The 7856-nt window shown below is 32.6% G+C and overlaps 1 long non-coding RNA gene across 1 annotated transcript; it reads right to left on the reverse strand.

The window, feature by feature from the left end:
• Nucleotides 1–5331: 5331 nt before the first annotated feature.
• Nucleotides 5332–7211, reverse strand: LOC133039040 (uncharacterized). Its single transcript, XR_009688582.1, has 4 exons — nt 6840–7211; nt 6567–6747; nt 5992–6083; nt 5332–5760 (listed from the first exon to the last, which is right to left on the reverse strand). It is a non-coding gene; the product is annotated as an uncharacterized LOC133039040 (long non-coding RNA).
• Nucleotides 7212–7856: the final 645 nt, after the last annotated feature.

Raw genomic sequence — 7856 nt, forward strand, 5'->3', positions numbered from 1 at the left:
TGCTTAATAAAAAAAAAAAAGAGCAAAATTTAAAAATAATTTTAGGCTCGCTGGAATGAGTACCGAGATAATAGAAAGCCCCTGCGACATTCTTCCTCGCTGGAACAACTTTAATAGAGTAAAGATACTCGATTTCCACAGGCGTGGGGTACTCCCACTTTAGAATTTTATACAAGACCTTCAAACTGGCAAGGACTCTGTAGGAGACGGGATTTAGTTAGAATGGGGCAAGCCCGAGGTGGTTTATGTAATCCATGAAGTAGTCACAGAGGGGAATTAGGGCCCCTACACTGATGTGTTCAAGACTCCAAGCACCTATGCCAGTGGAGCCGGTGGTACTGGCCTCACCATTGGCTCCCTTAGGGGTCTCACCTGTAAGGCGCGTAGGGGGGTAACAGCTAAACTCACCAGCTCGCACTGACCTAACTTGGCGTACTTGCCCAAGTTCGATTCCACATGTGCTCAGTATATCACCTGTGTACACTACTACAAAATAGGCTATTCCTAACGGTTTAGAAGAGGGTCAATTATTGGAACCGTTAGAAAAGATAAGTGGAAGTTTTTCCCATCGTTTTAGCACTGTAGCGAAAAAATTGTTGGAATAGTTATTGCCAACAGTGAATAACCATTAAAAAAAGAAAAGCTTTGTTTTGAACCATAATTAATAGTTAGGAAGTATATACCAAAGCAGCTGAGAACTATAACCATTATATACTACACCGGAGCTCACTAGGCCTTAATATTTAATTATATAATTTCCTTCTCTAACCCTAATAGATATAGTCCTAATTTTATTATTGCAATAATACCCCTTCTTAAACCTTAATTTGTAAAAATGTAAAAATAATATTCACTACTTAAATGTTACAAAAATTATAATGATAACTTAAGTATACGTATAATATAACTGCTCTTCACCCAGTTATTTTTATTTCTCTAGTATTATAATAAAAAAATAACTATTAATTTATTAATATATATATATTTATAAAATAAATAGTAACTTAAAAAATAATTCTTACTACAATATTTCATTTATACATATCATTTTATTACATTATATATCATATCATTTTTTTTCAATATATAGTACTAAATAATATATAAATTTATATTATATAAATACTCATACTACAAAATATCACTATAATTTGCCACCAAAGTTCTTAAAAAGTTCAGTTTGATACAGATAAGTCGTCCCCAACCTCAAAAAATAGCAATAATAGTCTTCAAGGTCATGCTTTTTATTTGTCCGTTAGTCCTAATTTTAAGTGAGCCGTTTACTTTTTTTAAAATTGTCACATGTCGAAATATTATTGGTCCAAATTATTATTTTAATTTTAAAAAATAAAAATAAATAAATTATTTCAAAATAATTTCTTTTTTCTTTTTTCTTTCTTTCTTTCCTTCTCTGTCTTCTTCATCAACACCACCAACCCCCAACCCTTTTTCTTCTTCTTCTTAATTCCTCCACCTTTCTCCTTTCGCTTTTGTTCTTTTTCGTCGATGGTAGCCACCAACACAAGCTTTCCAGCGACAAGCTCCAACCGCAGCCGACGAGACATTAGAATCCCAAAACCCCAACTGACGAGACCTTAGATTCCTAAAACCCCAAACGACGAGACCCTAGAACCTCTCCCTCTCCCTATCTCAATCACCAAAATACCCAGAATCAAAATGTCTGAATGTAAAGACCGCTTAGTTTTAACTTGGAAATTAGCAGATAATTAGGGTTTAACTATGAAATTGGAATATTATTCATGATTTTCAATAAACTCGTTGATTAGCAATGAGCTACACAGTTAAGTTAAAAATCACGTTAACACGCCTAAACTAGTAGGGTGTTGCTGTTGGGTTTTGTGCCCTAAATAAAACCCATTACAATCTGATTAGTTATCAAAATAGAATTTTGAAGTGATTTATGTTTACATGTATGTTACATGTTTATGGTTTAATATATATATTTAATATATGCACAAAATCAGTTAAATCCAGAACATATGTTCATTCACAATTACAGTATTGTCAATACAGTAGAATGTGATTGTGATTATATGATTCAAAAGACTTAGTCCCTGTTCATCAGTGTTTTGGATTTACACTGATGTGATAATCAGCGATAAAGTATACTTACACTTGGAGTAAGTGTTATGTTCTTTCCAGAACATTGGTAAAGTATACTAGTTTCGAATGTATGGAGTATACATTGGACTGGACCAATATTGTACTTCGATAAGATATTATAAACTTACCGTTGTATCTTTACAAGTCAATATCAGAAGTTGATCTTAGATTAAGAGAATCTAAATCCTAATATGCTTAGGCTCAATCTCAGGTGTGTTATTCATGTTCTTTGATTTATTAGTTAAGCCTACTTTTGGGTCAGGGTGATACGTATATTTTGGGAACATGATAGCATAACTCAGTGGGAGTGCTGAACATAAATATGGAATCTATAGCTTCTACTGGTGTATAGAAATCAAATGATGATTCCCTTCGAGCTTAGTTAAATAGAAGTAAATGGATGAGCTCTTGTTTCAGTGATTATATATTAGATCACTAAAACATCATTTACAGGTAACTAAGTGTTTTAAGGGGCAAAATACATTGAGGGGTGTAAACGGTAAATTTTTCCCATCTCGATGTAAATCATCTATATAGAGGATCTTTTAATCACATTAAGATTATAACAATGGTTAAATGAGATAGCATATGTATATCGTGAAACATATAGTATGCTCTATATAAGTCTGAGAGTGCAATTTCAAGTTCTAAGAGTGGATTCAACAAGGAATTAATAAGTTAGGGATTTACTTGGTAAATCGGTTCAACTTATTGGAAGCTCAACAATATAGATCCATGGTCCCCATTCTAGTTGAGACTATACTGTTTGTAAGACTCTATAATTGATTTATGATTAATCAATTATAATTCTAAAAGTTAGACTATGTCTAATTTGTGAATTCTCACAGTTTAAGGATGCAATTGTATATAACAGGGTTTCTAGGTTTCATTATTAATTAAGAGACTTTGTATGTCTAATTAATAATTATTTTAAATGACAATATTATTTAATAATCTATTTTAGTTATTAAATAATTAGTTTTGGCATTTAAATGGTTAGAATTGGAAAAGTGGCATGTTTGGAGAAATAAAAATAAAATTGAGGAAACTGCAAAATCCAAGTGAGGCCCATATTACACCATGGTCGACCACCTCTTTGCATGTTTCCCAATTATTATTTTCAATTTTAATTGCCATGTAATTGCTAATCAAAGCCTAGCAATAATAGGAAAGTGGTGGATCACACTAAATAAAGCAGTTAATCAATTACACAGTAAAAGAGGAAACTGTTTATTTGGAAAGTTGAGCTCTCCCTTTCACTATATATTACCGCCCCTCTCTTCTCTTTGTAAGGCATCATTATACACGAAATCAAGAGAGAAAAAGAGAGAGAAATTTCGAGATCCTTTGTGAGAGAGAAGTGCCCACACACAGCATACAGTACCTCAATCATAGTTTGGAAGACTGTGAAGGATTGCATCCAACTGAAGGACATTCGGCCTCAGATCTTGATTATACTCTGCTACAGACAGGAATCAAGGGTTAGAGATGAGTGGAAGGAGACACTTAATTCCGCCGCCATCACTGTAAGTTATTCTTAACTTTTATGTGTTTTTGTTTATCGTTTTAGAAGTTCATATTTAGGTTGTTAAATCAACATACTTGTGAGTAGATCTAAGATCCTGGTAAAATATAATTCCAACGGTTACACCGAAACTACATCTCAATCGTCAGAGATACTCCACCGTTGATTAGCAATAAGCTACACAGTTAAGTTAAAAATTACGTTAACACGCCTAAATTTGTAGGGTGTACACCGAAACTACATCTCAACCGTCAGAGATACTCCACCGTTGACCGCAACCCAGATGCGCAAGATGAACCACCGTCGATTGGGAAGGCTATAATTTTGAAATCAAACAATCGTGGTGGTGGTGCTGGTTTGAGGTTTCAGAACTCCACTAAACGAGCACCACGCTTCAGTAAATCTTTTGATAACAAATTGGATCTTGTCCCTTGCGTCAAACCATGGTAGTGCATGTATGTGCTCTGTAGCTCCTTTTTGTCCAACAAATTGTATATACATCAACTTTGCAAGGTGAAATCTTTAGGCGACACGTGTCCTTAGTCCTACGAGTTGGGAAGCAGCATCTATACATTGTACGATGAGTAGATTCCCTACCTACGAACGATAAGATCGTCGAGTTGTAGAGGTCAGCTAATGAAATGTGTTGAGTATGAATCCCTAGGTGGGTAAAGGGATGCCCTCACCCACGCATCACTACAAAAAAGTTTAGTTTTAGTCACAACAAAATTTGTGACTAAAAGTAAAAAAAATTGTGACTAATTATAAATTATCATTCCTATGATGTGACTAAAAGATCCGTGACTAAAGTATTAGTCACAAAAATTACAATTTGTTGTGATCAAATGTGTTTTTAGTCACAATACTTATTGTGACTAAAACTAAATTAGTGACAAATTGTAGCTAAATACTATGTTTTAGTCACAAGTATGTTTTTGTTGTGACTAAAAGTCACATTTAGTCACAAAAAATTTATGTTGTGACTAAAAAGTTATCACTAAAAATATCAGTTTTTTGTAGTGCATGTTCCTATAAGTACCCCAATTTGTTCATATTGATAGGGTGAATAATTTTACTTACTGAATCTGTGTCAAAATTTCTAAGAACTTTCTTCTTCTTCAAGAGAAACGAAAGGAATTCAGAGTTATCATTCATAGTACTGTATACATTTGTAGCACTTAAACACTCGCCGGCAAGGCTAATTCAATTGACTCGTGGACTAAGGATTATCATTTATAGTACTGTATACATTTGTCTACTATTTATAATTTTATATTTTCTTTAAGTTCTAATTAATCAGTTTCCTAATAAAATTTCGGTAAACACATAATATATATATATATATATATATAGATTAACGCTACCAGCATTTTGGTATTCTGATTAATCATATTGCTTATGTAGGAATGTTGAGATGATCTCAATTTATGTATTTGAAGCGGTTAGTTGATTTATTATGGTAACTGAGTGAATGTATTGTTTTAGGTGGTAGTAATTATTAGAGGTCATGTATAGTTTATTGTAGGACTTAATATTTTGAGCGCGAGGCACGTATACTTAGTTTTATATTAGGTGTTAACTACTTCATTTAAAAGTGATACAATAAATAATTAAAGAAAAATTATTATTAGTTATTGTTTGAGATTATTTTTAGAGGAACATTTATATTGAGTAGTCAAATTAGATTAAATGAACGATGCAAAGATGTATACTAAATAATGCCCAAAAACAATGTTAAAGTGCTTCCATTATCACATTCACACAAGTAGTTTCACTTTCTTTGTTGACTTTGTTAATAATATATCTATACATATTTAGAACAATAACTATTTAGATTTTCCAAGACAAAATGAGTTCTCCAAAGCTCATTTTCTTCTTCATCATCATCATCATTATTAGTTGTAGCTTCTCTTCAATTTTTGCTCAACAGCCATATGTGAGAGAAGACACAACTGAATGTGAAAAAAAGGATAACTCAAACTCTTCTCTTGGCTACTTCTGCAATGGTCTAAACAGAACATGTCAAGCTTTCATTACTTTCAGAGGTGTGCCTCCTTACACAACCTTGGTAGCAATCTCAAATCTTTTGGCTGCAGACCCTTCTCAGATTTCTGCAATAAACTCCAATAAGACAACCTTTGATACAAACAAATTGGTCATAATTCCAGTAACATATGTTCCTGTTATGGCGGCTACTACCAATCATACCCCAATTGGCCCAACAATAGCAATAATAGTAGTTATTGAAATTATTCTCTTTTCCGGCTGCACAATATATATGAATTGCTAATAGATTGTTGTTGAGCATAGTTTTTCCTTTGTAGAAAAATAAAAGTGATTACCTAGATCAAGTGGCCAAGTCGATATTAGCCTCATTTGGAACCGTCATGTTCTTATGAAATAGACGATCCTCCCATAGCAACGTCTTCGCCTCCTTCAACAATTTCAAACCCAACCATTAAAAATTCCTTTGAAAACAACAATAAGAAAAAAAAATGGAGACCACCAAAATCAATAAATACAAAAAATTGCAAAGTAACCCATATCAAAATAAAAACAATAGCATACCTAGTTCTGGTCAAAAAAATTTCTTACACAAATGCTAGAGTTCAAATTGTATTCGATGAAATCAAATAACTAAAGTAAAAGAGAACAAATATATTAGTGAAATTTAAGAATATAATAGAAATACAAAAAAAACAATCTCATATTCTCGAATAAAAAAAAACCCTAGGTAAATATATAATGTTAAATATATAATAAGATTCATTTCATTTAATACATAATATATAATTATACATATATAGAGAGAAGAATTGTTACTGTAATTTACTATCGCAATGAGAGAGAGAGAGAGAGAGAGAGAGAGAGAGAGAGAGAGAGAGAGAGAGAGAGAGAGAGAGGTTTTAGTTCTTACCCAGAAAATTGAACACCTCCGTTCGTAATTGTCATCACTCTCGAAAGCTTGCTCAACTCTTCATCGTTTCTCACAGCCAATTGAATGTGGATCGCAATGATTTTGTTCTTCTTGAATGAGGACGCACGGTAGGGAAGGGCTTGAATGATTTTGCAATAACTCTGAATTCGTAGTTCAGAATCTGTAATGAAGAAAATAATTTTTATTTAAAAAAAAAAAATTGAACGGAATAAGAGAAAAGACAATTAAGATTTTTCCTGTCTCGTTTCCTACTCTTTCTCAAAGATGAGTGTGGGATCTCCGAAGGGGAGGAGCGAAAGAAGAAGAATTAAAATGCGAACTTATTGTAAAACTCTGGCCTGCGATTGGAAAAATCAATAGCTGTGAAGACTACGAAGAAGAAGAAAGACTTACTGAGTGCAAAGCCATAGCTGCGTTTGGTTGATCGTAAACCAAAGCGAGAGACTTGAATTTGATAATTTGGGGATATACGGATTGTTAGAGAGATATGTGGCTAAGATGATTTTTTTTTTATTTAAAAAAAGATTGTTTAATTTTTTGGTTTTAATTATTGGGTTTATTTGTTAACGGGAGATCAAACCTATTAACATCGTTAAATTTAACAGAATATTCTTTGAATTTATTGGGTATATTCTGTTAAACCAAGAATTCTGTTAAACCAAGAAATGTCGTTAGATATGCACTTTTAATATATAAAGATATAGATTAACGCTACCAGCATCATGTTAGTACTGAAACTAAGTTGGTATTCTGATTAATCATATTGCTTATGTAGGAATGTTGAGATGATCTCAATTTATGTATTTGAAGCGGTTAGTTGATTTATTATGGTAACTGAGTGAATGTATTGTTTTAGGTGGTAGTAATTATTAGAGGTCATGGATAGTTTATTGTAGGACTGAATATTTTGAGCGGATTCGACCTGGACCCGACCCGGTCAACCTGCAAATTTTTTTTAAAAAAAATATTCGAGCGAGTCGGGTTCAACCCCGTGCCCTTCGGGCGGGTTCGCGGGTTAAGTTTTTGGGGACACTGGGTTTCGGGTTGAACCCGAACCCGCCAGCCAACCTGCATATAAATACATTATATATTTTTTATTTTTTTTTATTACATATTAATATATAATATATTAATTAATTGGATCAAGCTAAAATAAATTAATTAAAAATGTAATAAATCAACTTTTTACAAATAAAAAGACTTACATCTTAAAATTTGTTTTTTTTTTTAGAAAAACATAACTAAATATGAAAGAGAAAAAAAGTGTTC

The sequence above is a fragment of the Cannabis sativa genome, chromosome 6 (assembly GCF_029168945.1).
Source record: "Cannabis sativa cultivar Pink pepper isolate KNU-18-1 chromosome 6, ASM2916894v1, whole genome shotgun sequence".
Lineage (NCBI taxonomy): Eukaryota > Viridiplantae > Streptophyta > Magnoliopsida > Rosales > Cannabaceae > Cannabis > Cannabis sativa.